At 38.0% G+C, this 26014-nt stretch overlaps 1 long non-coding RNA gene across 1 annotated transcript; it reads right to left on the reverse strand.

The window, feature by feature from the left end:
* Positions 1-1900: 1900 nt before the first annotated feature.
* Positions 1901-23854, reverse strand: LOC118499044. The gene is made up of 2 exons (XR_004901541.1): positions 23512-23854; positions 1901-2833 (listed from the first exon to the last, which is right to left on the reverse strand). It is a non-coding gene; the product is annotated as an uncharacterized LOC118499044 (long non-coding RNA).
* Between the last annotated feature and the right edge of the window lie 2160 nt (positions 23855-26014).

Consider the following 26014-nt stretch of genomic DNA (forward strand, 5'->3'; position numbering starts at 1 on the left):
AAACTATAAATTAATATCATAAAATACCAAAGATTAACGTGGTAGTTTGGGCAGTGTGAATACAGGCCAATGGTTCTAGAAGTAGACTCAGTTTGCCAGAAAAAAATACACAATGGGGAATATTCTGTGTGGATTCCAAGAGATTATGAGGTGATTTCACCTCTCAAGGTCCTCATAATCTGAGAATGAGATGGAAATAATTAATACCTTGGCAATTCTGGTACAAGGCAAATAGTGTTAGATAGCTGCACAAAGAGTAGGACGTTCAAGTCAGATTAAATGCTTTAGTATATATGACAATCACTAACTAGCAGTTAATAAAACGCTATACCACTAATCAGAATTCTAACCCAATCCACTCTAGGATAGCAGGACTTTAGCTTGTAGGCTGAGGTTCAAGGGTTCTTCTCCCCAGAAGAGATAGTAAAGAACATTGCAGTACCCCAGTCCTCAGGGGACTGGGGAGCCAGAGATTTCCACAACCAATAATCGGTGAAGCTCAGTTGGTTGAGCAAAGTCCTGTGGAGCATGAAAGGTCACCAGTTTGATTCCCAGTCAGGGCATATACATGGCTTGCACGCAGGTCCCCAGTTAGGAATGTGAGAGGGGCAATGAACTGATGTTTCTCTCACACACTGATATTTGTCTCCCTGTCATTCTCCTTCTTTTCACCTTTCTCTAAAAATAAAATAAATAAAATATTTAAAAAAAATAGTATGTGGGACCAAGCATAAGTTAGCCCTAATAACAGAAGAAAATGGGGCTGGGAAAGTTAAGCTCATGAATACAGGCATGTAACTCCTATTTCAAGAAAATAAGGGTTTTCTCTGCCTCGTGTGGCTCAGTGGATTGAGCGCTGGCCTGCAGACTGAAAGGTCACCAGTTCAATTCCCAGTCAGAGCACATGCCTGGGTTGTGGAACAGGTCCTCAGTTGGGGGTGTGCAAGAGGCAACCAATTGATCTTTCTCTCTCACATCATGTTTCTCTCCCTCTCTTTCTCCCTCCCTTTCCCTCTCTAAAAAATAAATATTTCTTAAAGAGATCTAGATTTGATAGAACAACAGTGGAGACCCATAGGTCAATCACAGTGCACCAAGTCTTGAGTCAGATTTGTTGTTGGGGAACACCGCAAAAAATTAATCCTTCTGATTGTCAGTATGGGGAACCCTGTTCCAGCTTAGCCTCACTACTTCCTAGACACTGCCTCTATTCAGATAGGCCTGCCAAACTACATTATATTTGGGCTAGTTTTATAAGTACAACTTTGCACAAGTAAATAAAGCAGACACAGATTCTGGTGTGAAAAGCAATTTCTTACAAAGTAAAACAAACAAGCAAGCAAAATATAACCAGAGACATTGAAATAAAGAAAAAATGGATAGTCACGAGAGTGGGGGGAGGAGGATAACATGGGAAACAGAGGAATGGGTCGTCAAGGAACATGTATAAAGGACCCATGGATAAAACCAAAGTGGGGAAGAACTGAGGGTGGGAGGTGGGGGTCAGGGTGGAGGGTAGTGGTGGCAGGAAAATGCAGACAACTGTACTTGAACAACAATTAAGAAAAGAAGAAACGCAGAAAAAAGTAACATTGTAAATAAGAAAAACTATAAATATCTCTCCCAGTTTGGAGGGGGTAAACTCTCCTGCCTAATTTTATGTTTTTGATTAATAATTCCATATGGTTTTCTTTGGAGGTATATCCTATTATGCATTTGATTTCTCTTCCTCACATTTGTGTGCCTCCTACTTCCTACAATTTCCTATTCCCTGTGCCTTCCAAAGAGGAAACACACATCCCTAATTCTCTCATGTGGTCACAGGGGTAAAAGTACAGATGTCGGGGTTTTTTGTTTGTTTGTTTTGTCTTTTTTTTGCAAAACCAAAAACAGAAAGTGATTAGAAGGGCCTTAGTCATTGAGTTTCCAGGCTAATAAAATGTCAAGAAAAATGTCATAATTTTGTGAGCATCACATGGCAAAAACTGTGTTCTACACACACAGGCAGAACCATTTGGCTGATGTGTGCCTCCTTAATATTATCTCATGCAGACCATGTTGTGCTGTCTTCATATACAGTAGTTCATAAACATAGCTCATTACAAATTCAAGATGAATTATTTGTACTTTTTCAGAGAAAAGGGTTTATATGTAGATATTTCCAAGTTGATCTGTTTTGCTTTGCACATGAAATCCCAACAATTAATCCATAACATGAGTAATGAAAACTTTTTCATAAGTAGAGGTCTATAGTTGGAAAAAATCAAAATCCACTCAACATAGCTTAAAGAAAGGGGGAGAAAAAAATCAGTATCAACGTATCAACATAGAACTTAACTGCAGAACTAAGGTGTTAGGCAGCTTCCCTGTCTCTGTAGGGTCCTGAATACTTCAGATGCTGAGTATTATTTAAGTGTTACAAGGTGGAATCTGGGTGTCTACTTTCAGGTATTATTATTTATTAACTTTGTGAACTTGGGTGAGTTACTTAATATCTCAGAGCCTTAGTTCTCATTTTTGTAAGCTAGAAATAATGGTACCTATCTTATGTATGTGGATTAAACAAGATAACACATGTATACATGTAAAGTGTTCAGAATACTGCCTGAGACAATGGGCACTCAATAAATGCAAATCATTGTAAAAACATCATAATAATTGCTGGTTTTGAGCATATGCTTCACTCTTCCCTTAGCCTGGCAGCTGCATCCATTTGCACATGTCTTTATAGCCACCAGCTCAGAGTTAACAATATCATACAACCTCAGTGCCCAGCACTTCTGATCTGCTCAGCCCATATCATGTGATGTATAGAAGGCTATCTTCACTAGAGCTGTGGATAAGAATAGAGGCCTCAGAATCTGTCCGCAGGAAGCCAAAGATGTGCTTTTCTGTTATGAATGTTGCCAATTCACAATTTAATAAAAATGTAAAGAACACAATTCACAGACACTTTCCCTCTCAGGCTAATACTAAAATACATTTACTAATAAATGAGGCTGGCTAAGAAAACTACAAGCTGCTTACAGATGGTAAGTTTACTGTATGCCTGCAAACCTTTTCACTGGAGCTGGACAATCACTTTTTCATGCATTCAGTAGGATTAACACTGAGTGAAATACTGGGCGAAACCACCTCTAAGTTCCTTCGAGTACATGATTACACTGATACAGACATATTGTGTAAAATCCATGATACTAAGTCTGCAAATCTAGAAATCAAATTTTCCTTTGTTTGAATCCTACAAATCTGAAAAAAAGAAGGGTATGCCTTGTAAATCAGATTTGGTAAAGGTTAAATGTCTATTTCAACAGGAAGTATTTGATAAAATCTTCACGTTAAATTGAGAAGTCACTCAAAGAAGTTTCAGTGCTTAATTTAGGATAGGGAAAAAATGAAATGGATCCACTGAATAGTTCTTTATAATCAGGTGTTATAAATAGGAAAATATAAGGAAAGAAAAATTTATCAGCGTAAAACCCTACATAGACAGCGCAGCCAACTTCCCAGTGAAACACCATTTCTACTACTGACGTATCGTTTATACACTAAAATTTCACTGTAGATAGGTATTTCCCACAAAAAAAGAGAAAAAAGTGAGTTGTGAGCAAGGAGACGGGGATGACAGTGTTATCAATTAAAAGTCACAAGCATTTCTCTTAGGCAGTGCTTGACCTTAATATCTGTGTGTATGTCATTATCAAAACCACTATTAGGAAGGGAAGATCACACACAGTAAGAGTGTGTACTGAACAATTAAGACTGCTAACAGCAATGCATTTTGGAATTAGAAGAGAGCATTCTACTTGAAGAAAATTAGCTTTGCATAATCTTTATGTTCATTTCCTTGAAATGTGTAGGAAGTGTAAAAGGAAAAGTCCACTGTGCTGTTTGAGAAGACTTGTAAACATTAGTCAAAACTCAGGACACTTGTGTTCTTGTGTTTCTTGAATGCAGGTGACTTTCAATCACTTTTAGCCCCATTATTGAGTTGAGTACAACAATATTTTTAATTTCATTGGTCTCAGTCATGATAGAAAAAATGAAATGAGATTATGTGGAAACACAATTAGCAAAAAAAAAACAAACAAAAACTAAGCATCTATATTTTAGATGCCAAATTTAGATCGGTTAGCCAGGTAGTTTAGTAAGTGTTTGAGCATGAGGTATATAAAATAAAGCTTTTGAATATGGTGAGAAAAAGTGACTTAGAGATACTGAGTTGTGTGTTTAAGAAAATCTTTGAAGTCTGATTATCAGAGAAGCATATAAATAATACCAATAATTAACAAAATAATCATAGTGATTTCACAAGGGAAGTGTTCATGTAGTCCCTAGTAATGAAGTTAGATTTAAACAGTTTTGAGTCTTTCAGGCCAGATCTCAGGTCTCAACAATTACTTCCTCACTTTAATAATTCCATTTATCATTTTCCTTTCTATTACTGTTAGATCAATATTAAGATGTTATTGCCCCACATGATCTCAATGTTGTCATTTTACTATGAAAATGGAATCAGTGGCTACCTACTTTGAATACTTGAGAATGTCATATATTTACAACTCTGAAAACGTAACTTAAAGTTAGTTACTCTCCAGGCACATTCAAAGTTTTATAAGTAATACTTTCAAAACTCTATTTTGTCTTAAACACAAAGGTCTTTCCTCAAGGCCATATTTCCTAAATGGTGTTTCATAAAATTCCCATGCTTTAAAATTATTTTCAAAAATGGCATCTGTAATTAAATAAGTTTGAAAAATTTTGAACTTAAGCATCACTTGAATATAGATTAGAGGCTAGTGACTGTCCAAAGACAAGTAGTATTTTACAAGCATATTAATAATGATGGATGAGAAGTATACATATATTTAATAAGAAACCACTTGCCTTTATAAGTCTAATGACTGTGCACCAATTTAAATAATATATTCACATGACTAAAGACTTAAAAGATAGAGAAATTATATATGCAGATTAATTTTTTGATTCCATATTTTATAGAGAAATGGAGCTAAAAATAATGTTAGAAAAAGAAGTGATTTCATTTGTACACTACATATTAACTCAAAATATCATACATTAGAAAAATATGGATTAATTTTTCCAGCCCTCTCTCTAAAGAATGCATTTACTCCACAACATATAACTCTATAAAACCTCACTCATTTAAGTAAATTATCAAAGTAAGTCTTTTAACTGGGTAATAATGATGGAAAATATGGTATTAAGTTTAACAGTGAAAGTGAGTTCTAGATATCTTTTAAATACTAAATGTTAGGGGAACCATGGGAATACATTCTATGTATTTTAGTTTTCCTCATAATATGGGCTTATTCTATAAATGCTGAAATGCCTTTCATTTCCTTGGACAATACTTTTCTCCGGAATAAAACTTACTCAGTTTCCCTACCTCATTCTATTTAACATTCTTTATTTTTTGCCCTTAAAAACAGCTGACTTGAAACAATGGACAACTAAGGAATAGAATCAAGCAGTCTTGAGAAGATGGTAGGGTTATTTTTACAAAGTAAAACTGAAATAATGTAACTTAAATGGGGAATTTTATTTTTATTTGTAAAAAAACTAACAATATTTTTTCATTAAAAACTAAAATAACTATCAAAATTTAAAATAAATTCAGGAAAAGCTAAGAGCTTACTTATAGAGGATAAATGCAAATTTAGACACTCTTAGTGGAGTGTATCTTAGTAGAGTATCTGAATTGCATAACAAATGATTTTTGTTGTCTAACGTTTTTCTTTTGTTCAAAGAAAACAATAAAATGCTTTGTCAGGAACAAAAGAGAGAATTCCCATAAAATGATGTTATTTAGGTACTATTGGGTGCTTCCTACCTTCAGTAAATATATTAGTAAGTGCCTCCAATTCTTCTGTTATATGACAAGCAAAATGCTGTACAATGAGATCCCTACTCTATGTATTTGTGTCTAAAGGCTGCAGGCCCAGGGTGGTAAAGCTACAAACCAGTCATTTTAGATATTGTGCTGTTGCTTGTCCTTTATGCTTTTCTTTGTCAGCCTGGCTTTTGGCAATGTTAGGTTCCCATGACTTTTATTTGCAGTTTCCCCTTCCAGTAAAACCGAAGGGCATTTCAGGGAACAGTCACTAGATCCTGGCCAGAGTCAATGCCAAGATTCAACAGAGTCAAGTGATGGAGCAAGAACCAGGCCAGGGTCCAAGGAAAGGCAACAAGCAGGCTCCAACAAGCTCTCGTCTTTTTTAGACTCTGGAACTTTAGAATCACAGGTAAGTTCACATCTTGTAAGCAAGGTAAAGCCAAGAAAACACAGTGTCAGCCACCCAGGAGTCTTTATGTTGATTAGGGCGCTTTTTCAGCAACAAGCCAAGGGTGGATTTCTGAGACAATAGCAACACCATCCATGACACTCCAAGAAAAGGAGTCAATAGCAAAGATAAGAATGCCTGGCAACATTGCTCTTATCACTGTTTGTACAATCGTGTAAACCTCATGGTGTACTTGTTTCACAGAGGCAGCGAACTCAGCATCTGAACATTTGCAAATCTTGGCACATGCTGCTCTCCACAAACCTGTTTTCAACCCTATCGGGAAATTCCTCTTACAAGAGATTGTAAAGATAAAAAAAAAGGTAAAAGTCAATGTCAAATGAAGGTAAAGAGTTTTTATTGGTAACCGTATGCATATTTAAAAGAAAAATTGTACTGGAAAATTGAGAAATTGTGTGGCTGTTTTTATTTTCAGATTTCTAGGAGTTAGACTTCAGGAATGTAAAAGGGGGGTGGCTGTATAGGACAAAAAAATGTATGATTTGAAAACAGTAAGTTTAATTCTCTAATGGAATAAAGTTGAAGAATTATGGTGCTTCAACTACCTTGGATTATTATGATGCCTTTTAATAACATAAAGGTTCTAATGGTTCTAATCCAATTAGAACCATACCTTTGAAATCATTAATGATTTGATTACAAAAGACAGTCCTTTTCAGGAGCCAAATATCCATGTAAAAATTTTTCTCACCCTGATAGTCCACCCAGCAATGTCACGTTTGTTTAATTCAGGAAAAGTAATCATCTTCAATGGGATTATTGCTCATACTCCTAGTATGTTTCCACTTGGATCCCTAGTTCCACTTTTGTGAAAGCAGCCTAATGATAGGGGAAAACCCGATTTGCACGACCTACCTTTGTTTGAAGCATTAGCCTTAAACTCTTGGTTTTGGTACAGTACAACTTATATACAATACATTGTCTTAAAAAATAGCTGGTCTGTGCTCTTTATCTGTCCATAAAAGTATTCAGTTCACAATGGAGAATTTAGTAAAGGTTAAAGAGGGTCAAATATATGGCAAGGGAAGGAAACTGACTTCCAGTAATAAATACAGAAGATGTATTATAGAATTGTACACTTGAATCTATATAATTTTATTAACCAATATCACACTAATCAATATAATAAAAAAATTTTACACAGAGCATTCTTGTTTTCCCCATCAGCACTTTCCTATAAAGTACAATTCAGAAGGTAGTAATAATAATTGATTATATTCCCACACCTCAATGTTTGGATATCTTATTGCAGTCGAGTATGATGATATTTCAAATACAGTGAACAAATTATATTTTATTGTCAACTGTAAAGAAAAGTCCCACTATATTTTAGGAGTATTAGATATCATAAAGCTTTGATAAATAAAACATAATGTTCAACCGAATTGCCTCACGTTTTGAAACATGTAGTATCTCAATCACATATTTTGAAGTTTTGTGTTACTATGAAAAACACAGATTTTCAAACATATATGCTGGAATTTCATTATAGCACCAACTTCAAAGTGCCTATCATTAGGTTATGGTTAAGAGCTAAATTGTTTATAATGAGGGCTTTCCCAAATCCTTTTGAAATGGAATTTAAGATGGACCTTTACACTGAATTTCAAATCATAATGAAGTTCTATCCTTTTAATGAAGCAATTATTAATAAGGTTTTACTTTGTAGATACCTTTCTTATTAAGGTATAAATGGAGCTGAATGTACTAGCTTAATATAGTATTATCAAGATTCAAAAATAGAACACAATATTTAAATCCCAAATATTTAGACACAGCCCTAGTTCACTACTGTTAATTTAACTATGTCTATTTGATTTCCTAGCCTTACCTCAGTTCCAACGTATACAGTTCATAAAGTTAACATTTTTGAAAAAGGGATAATGTATGTGTACTAAAGTCAAAATGTTTGTGGCCTCCAAAATTCATTGTTAAAATCCTAATGCCCAAAATGATGGTACTGGAGGTGGGGTCTTTGGGAGGTGCTTAGGTCATGAGGGTGAAGCCTTCATGAAAGAGATTAGTGCCCTTATGAAAAAAGACCCTGCAGAGCTCCCTAATCCCTCTTGCCAAGTAGAAATACAATGAGAAGTCTGCAACCCAGAAGAAAGCCTTTATCCAACCAGGCTGGCACCCTGGTCTCAGACTTCCAGACTCCAGGGGAATGCGAAACAAATTTCTGTTGCTATAGCTACCCAGTCTGTGATATTTTGTTACAGCAACATGAACAGACTAAAACAATGTGGTAAAGGAGCTAAATAAATTTTTGCCAACATTTTAAAAAAATTCCTTTAATTTTCTCTCTTGTTTTTAAAGAAAACTTTCCAAGAGTGATTTCGATATTTATGAACATGACTCATTTCATTAACACATTAAAAAAGAATAGAATGTTAAGAATTTCTCTTTTATCTTTCCAATAATTTCCCATTTCTGTAAAATGTGTGTTCAAAGAAGGAGAATTCAACTCTACTGGAATGACTACACGAAGTAGAGGGGAAAATGTAGATTTGGGAAATAGAGCTTTGTCATTTAACCCATCTGAGACATCAGGTGCTTCACTGCCATCCTAAATTAGTCATAGGACTGTTGGGGTTGTCAGATAATGACTTTCAGGAGGTGACGCATACACAGTCTCTACAGCCATACCTCTGGCACACAGTTACCACTGAGTGTGTCACATGTCTTCTCGTTCCCCTTTTCCAACACCAAACACCTAAGTGTGTAAATCCTTTTGAAAATCCTTAGGACACCAACATAATACCAAAAAATTACCTTGTCAATAGACCTCAACCCATATCTGAATATATAGCTGAGGAGACATTAAGCATTACTGCTTCAAGACAAAAGTTAGTAAAATAAGAGTCCCAATAAAATGTGAAATAATTTAAAATGGCTTATAGACTGAAACAGTTGGATGGGATATTCATTCATAAATTAAAGACCAAATATGCATAATAATTTTGATCATAAATACTAGAATATCCCAATGAACAGTATTATTAGGTTTCTAAGCATATAATTTTTTTATATTGATGCTAGGTTTATAGAAGTGTTATTTCCCTTTTTTAGAAAAAAACACATTATCTACATTTGAAAGCAAATGTAGATAATGTGCCCAGGTCTTACTGAGATAGAGTTAACAAATCTGTTATTGATAAAAATAACCTTAAAAAATAAAAATTTGCATGTCTCCACACTGCAGTATTTTTTTAAATGAATGCATATATTGCTTAGAAATTAATGATAAAACAGGAAATAATATTTAGATGAGCTTTAGACCTGTAAATCCTCCGGTAGCAGGCCATGACCGCCACCATGTGTAATGAACATTCTCCTTGTGGCACACATGGCCACATTACTCTCCGCAGAGATGTTAATGCGGCCCCTAAGGGAGGGACGTACCTTTCCTCACACCCCCTGAGGTTTCTTCTGAATCATCCACTTTTTCCTATCTACTAATTATTCTGTCATATCAATTAGTGACATGCAAATATTTCTGCAGTACCTGCTGCTTTTTTAAGTTCCAAAAAATAAACTGGCATTAACTTGCATTGACTCTTTGTTTTTCTTCTGAAAGAGGCCATCCTTTTAGAAAAATGCATTCAAGCACTTTATTGCCTCATTGAAGAAACTTTGCAATAAGAAACCAGGACCTATATAAATACCAGAAAAAGGAGGTGGAGAGTGGACAATACAAACAACTGAATATTTACAAATAAGGAAAACAAAGAACAGTTGTATGGCTCAGTGGATTGAGTGCCCACCTGCGAACCAAAGGGATGCTTGTTTGATTCCCAGTCTAGGGCACGTGCCAGGATTGCAGACCAGGTTTCCGGTAGGGGGCGCTCGAGAGGCAACCACACATTGATGTCTCTCTCCCTTTCTTTCTCCCTCCTTTCCCCTCTAAGAGTAAATAAATAAAATCTTTAAAACGAAAAAAGGGAGAATTGTGGATAGAGTGTGACAGAAACAGAAAGGAGGCAGAGAGGAAAGATACACTGTTGGTCAAATAAAATGTCAGTATTTGTAATAAAAATTTGCAGAAGCATTTGTAGTGAAAAGCAGTCTCAACTTGCATAAAAATATGGTGCAATGTTTTTAATAGAAAAGAACTGTGTTACATTAGAACAAATTGGAATTCTTTTTTTCTTTTTCGATTTTGAGAGTACGTTTATTAAAAGCGGGGATAGTGGGACAAGGAAAGGCTTTAGGATGGAAGAAGCACCAGGAGAGAGCCCAGGTGGGGCTGCTTTGGCTCTCTAGAAACGTTACAAGAAAGAAGTGAACCAAGGCCGGGCTGCTGTAAGCTTACTGAGGAGTCAGAGAAAAGAGGACTTGGAGGCAGGTTCAGGGGGTTAGCACTAAATAAGCTGCCGCTGCCCATTGCTCCCCAATTGCAAGTCTCATGCGGTCCCTTTGAGTTTAGGAGATGCACACCTGTGGGGGAGGAAAGGCGGGAGGCATGCTCCCTGAAGAAAAAGTGAAAATTCATTTTTATATTGAACTTCTGGAAGTCCATTCCTGTCCATTCCACTAATTTTAGCTTTAAAAGTTTCTCTTTTTAAAAGAGTCAATGTCTTGGTCATATTGAATAAAAATAATCTGTGTACTAGTACTGTAGTCTAAGGTCAATTATTTTTCCATTTGAACTTGGTATCTCTTCTATAAATAATAACATCTATCTCATTGGAGTATTTTAAGTTTTCAGTGAGAAAAAGCATAAAAGCTCTTGGCACAGTGCTGTCACTTAGTTGTGTGTCAGTATCTAGTATTTAGTTTACTGTAAATAGTTATTAGCAAAAATTATTAGTGTATGTCCAGCATGCATGCATTTTATGAAGGTAGTCACAAGATGGGAGACAAAAATATATATTCTGTGTCCTCAACAGAAAATACCTAATTATTTTTATCAAATTAGTAAATATTTTAGATCAGTTATTTTCTACATGGACTATGCGTCAGTATCACAGATTACAGAGTAAAGCAAAAATCTTATTTTTAAGCAGCTCGCCAATGATTCAAATGCCTCAAGTTGAGGAATCGCTGCTCTAGATAAACACTTGCAAAAATATACTCATAAGCAAATGGTTATAATATTATATGAATCATGCATGCTGATATGATTCTTATACTTCAGCAAACTTTCATATTTGTCTCTGTGTTTGCTCTTGCTTCTGAGTTTTGTGGGACTTACAATGACCACCTCTTCATCTCACTTTAAATATTACCTATCCCTCAGCTCCAAAAGATTTTCACTTCTTTCGTTAATGTCTTCTTTGATTCCTCTATCATAGAGTAAAACCTCCCTCTTCTAAAATCTTAAAGCAGAAATCAATAAATATCATTCCCTGAAATGCTGGAGAATAAATATTTTAGGCTTTGCAGGCTTAGTCACTGCTACTCAACTCTGCCTGGCAGCTAGAAAGCAGCCACAGAATATATTGGTAACTGTATTCCAGGAAAACTTTATTTGTAGAAACAGACTGCTGGCTGAATATGGCCCAGAGACTATATTTTGTCAGCCTCTATTGTAGAAGATCATTGGTCTTTATTTATTTTGACAAAATCTTATTCTGGATTGACCTTTAAATAGTACATGCAAAGAGTATATCTCTGAAGTTTCAGTCTCTTCAGGGGGTCAGGAAAGATAACTTATACAAATTTTTTCAGGTCTCTATGCAGGCTATTTCAAATAACAATACTTAATTATTCACTGATTTAAGTTAATTTAAGATATCATAGTAAGATCTAGTTGCCTTCAGCATCTTACCTCTATCAAAACAGCTAAGGAAACAGAGCCTCAGGGTTCTCTAGTGGACAGCCTCACCTTCCCGAGTCCTTATTCTCTCTGTAATGAATATAATATATCTTTCATGGCAATAACAAGGATTAGAGATAGTATATATAAAAGATTAAGCACATAAGAAACATGTATATGGCATCAATAATTATGCTGACACACATTTTGGTTTTAATATGAACAAACATCTCTGAGTCATGATAATAGAATGACTGTTGTCTTTTTCTTTTTGGTAGTTTTTAAATGTGCTTCTGTGCACTACTCTAAGAGCAAAGTAGGAATGTCCATCTTAAAATTCTCTTGGGATGTAGTCCCAATTAACATTACTAACTTTGTGGCTAAATAAAAAATTCAGCACAGCCCTGGTTGATTTGATTCAGGGAATTGAGTATCTGCCCACAAACTGAAAGATCACTGGTTCAATTCCCAGTCAAAGCACAAGCCTAGGTTGTGAGGCAGGTCCCCAGTTGGGGGCGTACAAGAGGCAACCAGTCAATGTTTTTCACACACATTGATATTTCTCTACCTCTCTTTCTCTTCCCTCCCCCTTCTCCAAAAATAAATGATAAAATCTTTTTTTAAAACTCAGCACTTAAATGTTTTTGCAGCATTAATATCAGTGCTTGAATGTGCCCAAAACTAGAGTTTTGTCCATGTTGAGTAGAGACACAGTTTTATAACATCAATGAGTTCCTACTGTTGTTGCTTTATAAATCTCCTAATTGGTTCAGGCTGTGAACAGCAATATTATAACACTTCTGCACAGGAGAGAATTCCTCAGGAATAGAAATACTCTGTCAAAAACAGAGGTAGTGAGCCAAATAAGGTAGTAAGCAAAATAATTATGATTACCATGTATCGGTACTGACATTATTTATTTGCTCTCCAACAACAGCCCCATGATAAAGAGTTTTATTGTATACGATTTTAAAAATGAAGACATTGGGACCTGCATAGTTTACATATTTTGATTTTGGTTAAACAATACATTAATAAGTCAAAATTCTTATGAGTTCCACCTATCTATGACATCTTCAATCCAACCTATGACACTGAGATGGAGAAAAAAGGAAAAGAAGGGACAAATGGGACTAGCTACAGGGAGATGACATTGAACATCTACAGAAAGTTGACTCAAGAACAAAGATTGCTTAACCTTGCTTGAAGAATATGTTCAATTATTTGTATGACTGAAGACTAAGAGGAACTTACTCTTGTTAATCCTAGTCATCTCTCTAACATCTAAAATGGTGCCTGGACACTAATTTGAGAGAATACATGCACCCCTATGTTCACCACAGCATTATTTACAATAGCCGAGATGTGGAAGGAAACCAAGTGTCCATCAATAAATGAAAAAAAGTTATGGTACATATATATAATGGAACATTACTCAGCCATAAAAAAAGAATGAAATCTTACCATTTGTGATAGCATGGATGAATCTAGATGGTATTATGTTAAGTGAAATAAGTCATGCAAAGGCAAATACCACATGATTTCACTAATATGTGGAATCTAAATGGCAAAATAAATGAACAAATAAAACTGAAATAGACTCATAGATACAGAAAACAGCCTGATGGTTGCCAGAGGTGAGAATTATGGGGCTGGGTGAAAAAGGTAAAATGATGAAGTACAAACTTACAGTTACAGTATAGTCACAGGAATGTGAAGTACACCATAGGAGCTACAGTCAGTAGTATCGTAATAACTAGGTATGGTGCTCGGTGGGTACTAGAAATACTGGGGCAACACTTTGTAAAGTATATGATTGTCTAACTACTATGCTATAAACTTAAAACAAATATAAAATAATATTGAATGTGAACTGTAACTGAAAAATAAATTAAAATAAAATAAAACAGTGTCTGGAGCACAGTAGGTGAATAAACAGTTGTTAAAGAAGAACTGTATTCTCTGGCTTGAAATATGTCAGAGCTTTATTTAAAATCCCAGTTCACTAGAGATAGGACATATATAGATCCATGAGAATTCACCAGACCCTGCTCTGTTCGTGCACCCACACCCTAGCCTGGAGCTTCCACAGGAGTCCCACTGCACCATGCACACTCTACCCCTGCCACCTTGCAACCAGCACTGGAGGGATCATATTCTGGACCTATCATTCAGTCCCTACTGGTTCTTCAGCCTCTCTAAGTTCACAAGCAGTCACAAGAAGTCATTATTTTCTCTAAGCTTCCTAGTTTGGTTCCAGATGCATCTTCTAAATAATAAGGAAGTCTTATCATTCTGCTGACTCTATGCTTTCACAGACAGTAACTCATTATAGCTGATTAGTCTTTTTTTAAAAAAACAATTCTCAAACTTCCTTCCTCTGGAATCTCTTAAAATCCACTGCATCATTGAATATTTTAAAATACTAACAGTTTGAAAATGTGTACTATCCACTGCATCACTGAATATTTTAAAATACTAAAAGTTTGGAAATGTGTACTATGATTAATAGGTTCAAAACCAGATCCCTCCACTGATGCATAATATTGGGCAAGAGACTTAAACCTCTGTGCCCTAATCTCCTCATCTGTAAAATGAGGGTCATAAGGTTTAAAGATTAAACTAATGAAAACATGTAAAATAAACACATAAAAGGATGCTTGGCATATTAAAGTGTTCAATAAGGGCAAGCTATTTTTATTCAAAGGTTATCTCTATAGCTTAACCTAATAGCTTCTTGTTTGGTCCACTATTTCTAAATTCATTTATTTTCTGTATACATGTACACATTGCATGCTTGTCATTTTAGTGGTCATGGCATTCGTTCCCCTTCCGTCCTTCCTCCCTCCCTCCCTCCCTCCCTCCCTCCCTTCTAATGGTTTATTCCTTTATTCACTCATTACACTAAGGGCCACAGAGAAAATGTTCAGCCATGAGACAACAGTGGGTTCTGGATCCCCCTACATACCTTGATGGCTACTTGAGTGATGAACAAAAGTTCTAACATTTTTACTCATAAACAATCATTTTCATCCTGAACTATTCTGTGCATTTCTCAACTTTCCTAAATTTGAGTGCCTCTAAAAACATAGCCACATTAAAAAAAAAAAAAGATTACCCAGGTCATGTAAAGAACAGGTAGAAAAATAGAATATGTTAGGTTAATAGAGGAAACATAGACATGTGAGCTGTCACCACATATGTACAGGCTGTCAATAAACCCAAAAGGGGGTTTTATGTGGTAAGGACCCTAGATAGAAGCAGCAAGAGTTGAGTCACAACTGTAACTGGCTTAAAAAGAACAGGCTGCCTCCATGTTCATGCTTAGAGTAAACAATAGGTGATTATTTATTGAATATGCTGAAGAAACAACACATAAAAGTGGAAACAGATGCCCTCTAAGTTCCTCAAAACTCCATAATCCACAAATATGAATACATTAATATTGCTGACATTCAGACATGTCTAGTATATGAAGAAACTGAAGACTTATACAAATGCAACTATAATATTTAAAACAAATAAGACTGATTACAAATGCAATGTTACTGAAATTTTAGAAAAGCTTCTTCGCCCTATCCAGGGGCTTCAGAGGAAATCTGAAGGTGGTGTTTAAGCTCAGCTTGAAAATGAGATTAAAGTTAGCCATGGAAATAGCAAGACGTTAGACCATTTTAAGATGAAAGAACAGTATGACCAAAGGTATAGTGGGATGAATGTGAATGAGGCCAAGGGGAGAGTTCAGTTTGGCTTGAGTACAATGGCAGGGAGAGATGAGCCTAAAAAAGCTTTTTGGGAATGACAAGGACTGAAATGCTGGTCCTTAGACTGGGGTAACAGGAGTCACCAGTGTTATTTACATGTAGGTAAGGGAGAAGTACTTCAGTTAGAGTATCTGGTGGCACATACAGAATTAACGTGTACAGTAAGAGACTAGAAGTGAGAAGACCCTCAAAGAGACTACAGCATGACTTCAGAAAATATGTCAAAAGTGCCTGACTCTGTGGCAGCATCAGAAAGGGAGAAACTTGGGATATGACAGTGTCAAGTCTTAGCAACTGACAGTGAGGGGAGTCTCAAAATCACCTAGGCTAGACTGCTATAACGTGAAGACCCATAAAAGTAAAAAGGACAGCAGAAAGAAGGAAGGCACAGACAGTTCAGAAGACACCACAGCGTGTGGGTGGTGGTAGCCACAGTAAAGGGGAGCTGTCCAGCAAGGCATTTGGAAAGGTCAGCCTAGAGATTATGTGAAGGTCAGGGCTGAAGATAATGACTTGGGAGTTGTTCCTACTGATGTGAAAGCCTAGGCCAGGAAGGTAGGAGTTTTGCCAATCAATAGAACATACACAAAAGCAAAATTTAAAACAGATACCAAGGAACACGTCCTTTAGGGAGAACGAAGTGAAAGGAGAGCCAAACAAGCTGCAAATGAGCAGTCAGAAAAGTAAGAGGAGAACACAGAGGGCATGGAGGCCAAAGCAGCAGTCTGAGAAGCAGCAGGTGCTGATATTGCCACAGGCTGTTGACAGTTTAAAGCAAATGAAGATTTAGTGCCTGGGAGATCCATGATAATCTGATTATTAAATGTTAACACTTACATAGTCCTTACATAAAAGACCTTGCTGCTTCAAATCAAAGTATTTTCACATGAGGTTATTTTTATTATCCTTTGAAGAAAAAGCAAAACAATTTATTATTTGAAGATACTCTCATCTCAAGGATAATTTCCATAAACATTCTCCATTTGATCCTATTGGACAATAGTTTTGAACCAAAGCTAGTACTATTCTTCCAAGAATTAAATGTAAATGTAGGGGCATTTTAGGTAACTACAGTGACTGAGGGGAAGCTACCAGCATAAGGAGTACAGGGGCCATAGACACCACAGGTCCTGTGATGAAAGAGCCATGCATTCCCCCACAGTGAAATGACATCTGGCAAAAATACCAACTGTATTGCCTATTCAGAAACATCGCTATATAATGCCGCTTATCCCTAAGTGGACTTTGGTATATTTGAGAAAAATTGACAGAACTTCAGATTCTGAGAGTTTTAAAAACTGATTTTAAAATAAGGTAAATATTATTAATATAGTTCATCCCTTAGAAGTTTTTAAAGTAAATGCATTTCTTTTAATTTACTGTTTATTCCTACCTAATCTAGTTTCAAACAAAATAAGTCTTCAAGTAAATTACTTAGTAGGGCAGCTTTTTAAAAAAATGAATTATAATTACTCCACATATCAGCTCTAATCAGAATCTGAGTAGAGGTACAGATAATTAAGAATACATCTCATTGCATTATTAGGTGGGGAAACAGCCAATGTTTGAAATAAAATGCTTTCTTTTAAAAAATGCCAATATTTTATACACATCTTTATTTATCTAGACAATTGCATTCTCTTGCATCCGCCACTCAGAATAAGTATTTTCAATAGAAAATTGCTGGCTTAATGCCTAATATTACAAAAAAAATGCAGCACCAGTTTAGATAAATGAAGCACGTAGACATTTTTTGGTAACATTCTACCAAATTATATTTGGTGAAATCACCTCTCATTTGCGAACGGCCTAAGATGTGTGGTAAGGGATGCTCCTCCCTCTAGATGATGACCCCCAGTCTGCTGTTCTCTCCTGTTATGACTGTGAGTGGGAGGGGGACTAGGCGCCAGCGTTCACCACTTATGGGACTGACCAAGAGAATGAAGCTTTCTCTAAAAGTTTCTCTAGAAGTTAAAAAAAAAGTTATATTATTTACCAAGACTTTGTGCAGTTGTTTCTCAACTTGTTTCTTAACAGCTCTGATCCAACCAGTGTTGAGAAAGCCTGTGACAAATGAGGATGACCTCTCAGACAAGTGGAATCCATTTAAAGGTTTATTATGCAATCTAACACAGTTATATGATCTAATAAAAAACTTGCATTTCAAATGATTCCCAAAAATTTGTGAACAAGAATAAGCCAGTGATCCTTGTGACAATCTAAGAGTCATAGGTCTAATACTTAATACCTAACACTAGCTATCATGTACTGAGTTATTTCCATGTATGTGCTCCACACAGTGCTACTTACATCCCAGGTATTGTCTTGTTTCACCTATAAACCAACACATGAAACTGACTATGATCTTATTTTTACACATGAAGAAACAAACTCAGATTTAGACATGTTTTTGCAGATGAAGAAACCAAAGTTTATAGAGGTTAAGCAACTTGCTCTCACTAGTAGTTGGCAGAGCCATGATCAAAACCCAGACAGACCAGGTTTCAGGGCCCTCTGCCCTGTCCTGCCCTGGAGACCTTCCTCCCCCAGGGGCTCTGCCCTCAAGGACCATTTCACAGAGATGGAACACACTTGGTCTCTGCTCTCAAGGACCATTTCACGGAGGAAAAGAGGTAGAATACTTACCCACATAATTTTAATTCCAGCTAAAACATAGTAACTGGCCTAGGTAAGTCCAGATCAATTTAGATGAAGTTCAGGTGAACACAGATTACATCAAAATAAAGGAACTGAGATAATTCGTGTGTGTGTGGGGGGGGGGGATTGTAAGAGAAGAATGGGGATAAAAGACCTAAAAGAACATAACTATTATTTTTTTTACCATAGTTAGCTAGATATCAATAAAGGAAAGAGCACAAAGGGAATCAGACACTGAGCCTGTCTGTTTAACCAGGAAGCTATAGCTTCACACTCCCCCACAGGGAACCACCAGTCTGCAGATCACTGGCGGAAGGGATAGGACAAAGAAGGGGGAGGTAAGGACAGCCCATAGAAGTCAAAATGGTGAAGGGGGAGGTGTTTGACCCAAGAGGCCTGTCAGTCTAACCTAGGAAAGGGATTATTGATCAAGGGGTGGACCCATTAGAAGCCTTCAAAAGCTTGGAAAGTTGATTGGTTATTTTAAAATAGCTTCTTGTTATAGCCCCAGGGGAATGAAGGAACTGTCTAACTGCCTCTCTCTCTCTCTCTCTCTCTCTCTCTCTCTCTCTCTCTCTCTCTCTCTCTCTCTCTCTCTCTCTTGTGTACGCACACTTTTGCACTCTCAGGAACTCACATTCATCCTGTGCTCTCATGTGTTTTCTCTCCATAACCATGTAGCCCTGGATATTGCGGCACTGTACTAAGCTTTAATACAACACAGGATCTCTGGGCATTGGCCCTATTTCTGGCCTTGATTTTCCATGGCAGGGTGGGCAGAGATGGGATACTGGAATCCCAGGAGGTTCACACTATTGATTTTGCATGGAACACCCACATAAATCTTACCACCAGACCTTATCTCCCCTTGTTGGTCACTGAAAATGTTTTTCCTTGTGACACCACAGGGACCTCACTTCCACCAGCAACCGTATTATTTCATGCCACTTTATTTGTCAGATAGAGTAGAAGATACCTTACATTTGTTATCTTCTTTGTTGTAGGGAAAAACCATACATGTATTATTTCATGTTGCAAAAAAACTAAGTCAACTAGTCACTCAACTGAAGCTTGAACCCAGAACCCCTGAAGGTATAACTCATCCTTATTTGTTTGTTTGTTCATTCCACATTGACTACATTTCTTTTTGATATTTACTGGGTATGTGCAACTTTTGCTAATTTGTCATCCCAAAGAAAGAATACTTTTCTAACTCACAAAGTGACAAGATGACTAGATACAGGACAAGGCAAAGGAATCCCAACTGTTCTGTCCCCAGGGAAGACCCCTGTGGGACTTGCTGACAGATTTAGAGAAGCAGACAGGAAAGCAGACTCATTCTCATTTTCCTTCATCCTCCTCCCTTCCACCTGTTTCCCTCCCTCCTCCTCCCTTTGTTTTGTTTTTTTTTTTGATAATCAGTTCAGAACTATTATGTGGTGATACTGCACTGGGCCAGAGAACCAGACAAAGTCCTTGTCCTCATTCAGCTTCATCCAAAGTAGAGACTGTGTTACTTAGTGGTTAAAGCAAGACTGTCAGAGTGCTTGTCCCAGCTCGGCCACCTAACTAGCTGTGCTATTTGAGCAAGTTACTTAACTCTGTGTCTAAATTCCTCTCCTTTGACAGACCAACCTCAAATGGGTGATTAAGAAGATTAAGAAGATAAAAAGAGTTAAAATATACAGAAAGTAGTAGCACCATGCCAGGAACGTGGTGAGCATTACAGAGATGTAATAATTACTCTATTCTTCTTCAGCTTTTTAGAGGAAGTGGATTAAGCTGTCCAAAGTCTGGGAGATATTACAGCTCAGTCTCGTCTCCCAAAAAGAGGAAATCAATTTATTGGCAGAGATAATCTTCAGGGAAGGAGTGTCCTCGCCTCATAGCTAAAAGAAGATCCTCCATATCTATTTTACAAGGTCACTCTCAATGGGCAAAAGAATGCGGCTGAATATAAAGGTTTCTAAATCAAGACACCCTTCCTAAACTTGCCTATTAGCAGATCTTACAAACATTTCTTAGATTGTTAAATCCCTTTCAAGCTATTTAGAATAAATGTCTGTTCCATTGAGAAGAAAACTAGCTGAAGGCAAATAGGGGAGGAGTAAGAAAAATTGGTTGACTACACATGCATTTTTTTGACAGCAGAATTGCAGCCTCATTCATCTTGGTAACCACAGTTTAGTGTGTGGAATGGTTTTAGGGGGGTTAAAATAGCTAGTTTATTTTAGGTGTTTTCCATATCCTTTATTTCTCCCTTCATGGTAGGTACCACCAATCCAATTTTATGAATAAGAAAACCTGAGGATGAGATTGCTAAGTAATTACAACCTTACAAAATGCAGAACTGAGCCTGAAATCTAGGTCTAACTGTAAAGTCAGTTACCTTTTCCCATGTGAATTTCTCAAAAAAATGTTCAGTGAACGAATATAGAACTAAAAGCAAATGCAGGAACGCTTTTGCACTGTTGGTAGGAACGCATACTGGTGCAGCCACTAAGGAAAGCAGTAAAGAGATACCTCAAAAAATTAAAAATGGATCTTCCTTTCGACCCAGCGATCCCACTTCTGGGAATATATCCAAAGAAACACAAAACACTAATTTGAAAGAACATAAGCACCCCTATGTTCATTGCAGCGTTATTTACAATCACCAAGATATGGAAGCAGCCCAAGTGTCCATCAGTAGATGAGTGGATAAAACAACTATGGGGCATTTACACAATGAAATACTACTCAGCTGTAAAAAAAAAAAAAAAAAGAAGGAAATTTTACCCTTTGTGACAGCATGAACAGACCTGGAGAACATCATGCTAAGTGAAATAAGCCAGTCAGAAAAAAACAAGTATCATATGATTTCTCTCATATGTGGAATCTAATGAACAAAGTGAACTAACAAGCCAAACAGAGACAGACTCATAGATGGAGAGCAGATGACAGCTATTGGGGAGAGCAGGGTGTGGAGGGATCGAACAAAAAGGAAAAAGGACTCATGGACATGGACCATAGTGTGGCGATTGTACAGAGAGGAGGTATTAGAGGGTTAATTGGTAATGGAGAAAATACAATAAAATTTTTTAAAAGACTTTTTTTTTTATTTCAGATCCATGATCCAAAAATATGACTCTGAATAAAGGATATTTCTTTAGGTCACTTTGTTGTCCTTTCTTTCAGGAAGGCTCAAGGCCAAAAATATAAGCCAGGTGATATAAAAGTAGATACATGTCTAGAAATAAGCTTGGCATTTACAGAAAGATGCACTAACTGGACGTTGGGAAAAGAGGTGTTTACATTTCAGGTTACTTGCCACTATTAAACCACTCCCTGAAGGAAAAAAGCAGTACCTAAAATTCCAAACTTTTGATGTGAATTTTGTAAAAATCAGTTTTTACTTTATGAGCTATCGTATAAGACACTGAACTGCTTAAATAATGTTTCCCTTTCACTGAGATCATTCAATTGCCTGCTCACTTAGATTGATTTAAATGTGATGTCAGAAGGAGCAAGTGCAGGTAGGATTGCTTCACCAAGGGTAAATAAGAGAGACACCTTGCTCAAGCCTCATCTACTCCCTGCAAGCCACCACCCAGCTCGTATTTTTCCCCCACACTCCCTCAAATGCACACCTAAGTACTTGTGGTTCCAATGATAGGGCACATGGCAGCCCACCTGAGCTCTCAGTCTGGGAACAGCTGTAAAGCACCGAGTGGCAGAAGAGGACATCCAGTGCTCACTGCTTTCTTCTGACCAGTCTTTTTTTCATATCACTCTAATCATTGTCCGCTATTTTATGCTTCTGATTCATTTCTTATTAGATCCAGGAAGAGATGAGGAGACGGAATATTATCAGCTTTTCTGCTAGACCAACCACTCTCACTCAACTCGGCCCACTCAGTACTACTTCTGAAAAAATGAAGGCAGACACTCATAGAGAAGCCGATCTTCATTTCCTCTCGTGTGGTGCGTGGGTGTGATGTCCTTGGCCTAGACCAAAAAATGTCCTTGCTAGCCCTACCAGTTAATTGTCACCTGGTCACAACCATCTTTGCCAAACCAGTCTGCGATCATTTTCATGGAAGTAACGGAGAAAAGCGGATGGAGAGAGCAGTGCAGAAGAGCATCTGCTGAGGGGCTGCAGTTGGCACCTGGACGGCCCCGCCTCCCACCCTACCTGTCTGGCCTGGCGCCCCCAGTGTGGCGCAACAGACTAGGAAACCCAGTGTGAGCTCCAGAAGCAGGTCCTCTGAAAGTCACACTCTCCTTCTGCCAGGTCGCATACCTTGCCAGCACACACCTTTCCCTCCGCCTCCTAACCCACCCTGCTACCAGCGGACCAAAAAAGAAGGAAGGTGACTTCCCCTGTACTTTGTCCTATCCTAGCCTCTTCGAACCCCGCAAGTCTGCTAAAAGACAAGACACTCCCTACGTACCCTCTGACCACCAGCCACACCCTCGACCTCACCTCTGAGGCAGCCAGACCACCAGATACTGCCAGGCCCAGGGAAGGATGCTAGTGAGAAGTGCACTGGGGACACACCGGTAGGGAAGTAGCTCTGACAGACTCATTAGCCAAGGAGAGCAAAAAACACCGCGCCAGAAGAGTCTCCGTGCAAAAAGCCTAGAACGTGAGCACCTCCAGACCGAAAGCACGCGGGCACACGTTGCGCTCCCCAATAGTCTGGGACCCCTTGAGCCCTCCGCCTCAGATGCCAGCGTCTCCAGCCAGCGTCGGGTACGCCCCCCAAAACTCCAGCGCCACCACCCGCGCGCAGAATGACGCTAGCCTCCCTCCGGAGGCAGCTTTGATTTTTTTTTTTTTTTTTTTTTTTTGTCTATATAAGGGCTCACTGCGTTCAGCGTGTTTGTCACAGGCGTGTTGGTACTTTTCACACATGCGTGCGCGAGGTTCCTGGGGCGGCAGGGTGTAGATGCACACTAGCCTTCCTCTCCGAGGGCACCTCCCCTTCTCTTCCTCCTCCCACCCTGCTGGCGAGTCCATTACCTGGTCTCCGGCACCGGGTGGGCCCTGCAGCCCTCCGTTCCTTCCTAGCCGTAGCCGATTTGCCTCGCTGCCGCTGGGTGAATGGAATTATTTATTTATTTATGCTCCCTGACGTGTCCTCTCCGGCCACAGCCAGGAGTGGAGGGAGAGGAGGAGGAGGCGGGGTGGGGAGGGGAGGCGCGGCTGCTGAGTGCTCCAGTGGGTGCCGAGGAGCGCGCCCTGGGAGGGGAAGGGGAGGATGTGGTGGTTGAGAACTCAAGCTTTGCCGGAACCCAGAGGTCCGGGGTGGGGTGGAGGGGACCGCCACCCTGTGACTCAAGGAGGAGTGAGCATGCTCGGGTGGCTCCACTTCAGGTTTTAGTTTGGACCAGCAAAAAAGCCAAAAGTCTAGTGGAGACAAATTTTCCAAGACTGGTCCGCCCAAGTTTTAGCCGAAGTCCTTTGGCGCTTAACCTAGGAGCCAGGCATGCAATAGCTCCGTGTAGATACCCCAGGGAGTTATGCAACCTATAAAAGCTTTCGGGGGAAGGAACCTGGCAGAGTGCAGGACGACCGGAAGATTCTCTCTGTGAGCTTGGAGGACAAATGTTGGGTTATTTTTCAATTGAGGTCTTTTGGAGGGAGCGATAGAGTGGGGATGCCAGTGTTGGAGATTCAGCTCACCAACCAAATCGCTCTAAGGGAAAAATAAAATAAAATTTTCGCCGTGGGAGGAGGAGTTTAGAAAATAGTACAAGAACTTGAAAATAGATAATAGAAAGTCATTTGTAAATAATCCCTTTCATTTCTACTTTCTCAAAGGATTTAATTCTTCCAAGTAGGAATTGGTTATTTGACAATAAACAATGTTAGGGATAATGCTAATCCCAGTCATTGGTTCTGCCTCTTCTGCCTTTCTCTCTCCCTCTCTCTCCCTTGTCTAGAGCATGTTTCTTGGGGAGATTAGAAACAGGAAGGGCCAGAAATGAACATTTTAGGTTGGTTTCCTTTAATGTCTTGACGGTTGAATTACTACCGAAAGAAAAAGAAAACTGTCCAGAAGAATAAACACAAGCTTGGATTTGAGAATTCATATTGCAGTTTTTCTGTCAGTTTAACTGACCCCACACCCCATTCCTGCCTCTAAAAAGTGAAAAAAGATAATGTTACGTTAATCTAGAGAACAATATAACGTCCTAGAAGGTTTTCTTGTTTATTTTAGAACTTAAATCATTTATAACAAACCAAAATAAGTTACCTAAAATAGAGCCCAAAAGACAAAGAAACAAAATGGTAATAACAGTGAAAAATTACACTTATTCAAGTGAGTGGAGGTTCAGCCTGAGTCACCCCAAGAGGTGCATCTGTGGCATACAAATTGTTTTGAGCTAAAGGCAACTTTAGCTACAGACTCAAGAGAAACTTCTGTCCCTAACTTTACCTACTAGAATATGAATTAGGGCCTTTTCCCTTGTGATTATCAAAGATAGCCTCTTTTGACTTGGCTTTCAGGCAGCCTAAATTTCTATTTCCTAAACCTCTGTGGTTCTTATCAGCCTGCAATGACCCTTTGAAGCCCTCAAGGTACATTATCTCGTCCTTAGCTCAGTTGTCTTACATACCTGGGCCTGCCTTTGTATCTCTGAACCTCTTGTGTGGGGGGGTTTCTGGCTCATATATATGTGGGGTCCCCTACATGTGTATGTATCAAATTTAGTTATTTTCTTTTGCTAATCTGTGTCATGTCTATTTGACTGTTATAACAGCCAGGAGAGCCATGAGGGTAGGGGAACATTTCTTCTTCCACACAAGTGCTTATCATTGTCAGACACTGTTCTAAGTACTTATATGGATTGTCTCAATTAATACAATGACCATATTAGGATATTCACCTTTAAAAATTTGAAGACAAATTAAGTCACTTGGCAAAATTCACATTGCCTTACTTCTGCCATAGCAAGCTAGGACAAAATTTGAATTTTAGTGTCTGAAGCCACAAAGTAGAAATAATATCCACCTTTTATTGTTATCATGAGATTTAAGTGAGATGATGTATGTGAAGAGAAATGTAGATAATATAAGATAAATAAATGGTGGATATTATCAGTAACTTCAAAAGCTTTGGAACACAGTTTCACAGAGAGAAGGGTAGTTTGAAAACTAAGGAACTATGGTAGAAAACTCTAGAAAGGACTTCAGGTTTTTTTAAAGCTAAAATGTGCAAATTGACAAATGTGTAAGATACAGGCATTTAATAATGTTGGAATGTCTATCAGTGACAATAAACATTTCATTTTCATTACAAAAGAATATTAAGTTTTTAAAAAATTAAGATTCACATTTCAAGGTCCTCTTCTTCTATGTTTGCTAATGACATTTGTCTTGCTCATTCATTACCTTTATTTCAGAGAAGAGAAGAAAGAAGAAAGACCATGCATTTTCTGAAGTTTGAGCCTATTCCCCTTTTTCCATCTCTCTGGTTTTTACTTTTTGTTTGTCCTGTATTTTTTACAACTTCATGGCC

The sequence above is a fragment of the Phyllostomus discolor genome, chromosome 2, assembly GCF_004126475.2.
Source record: "Phyllostomus discolor isolate MPI-MPIP mPhyDis1 chromosome 2, mPhyDis1.pri.v3, whole genome shotgun sequence".
Taxonomy (NCBI): domain Eukaryota; kingdom Metazoa; phylum Chordata; class Mammalia; order Chiroptera; family Phyllostomidae; genus Phyllostomus; species Phyllostomus discolor.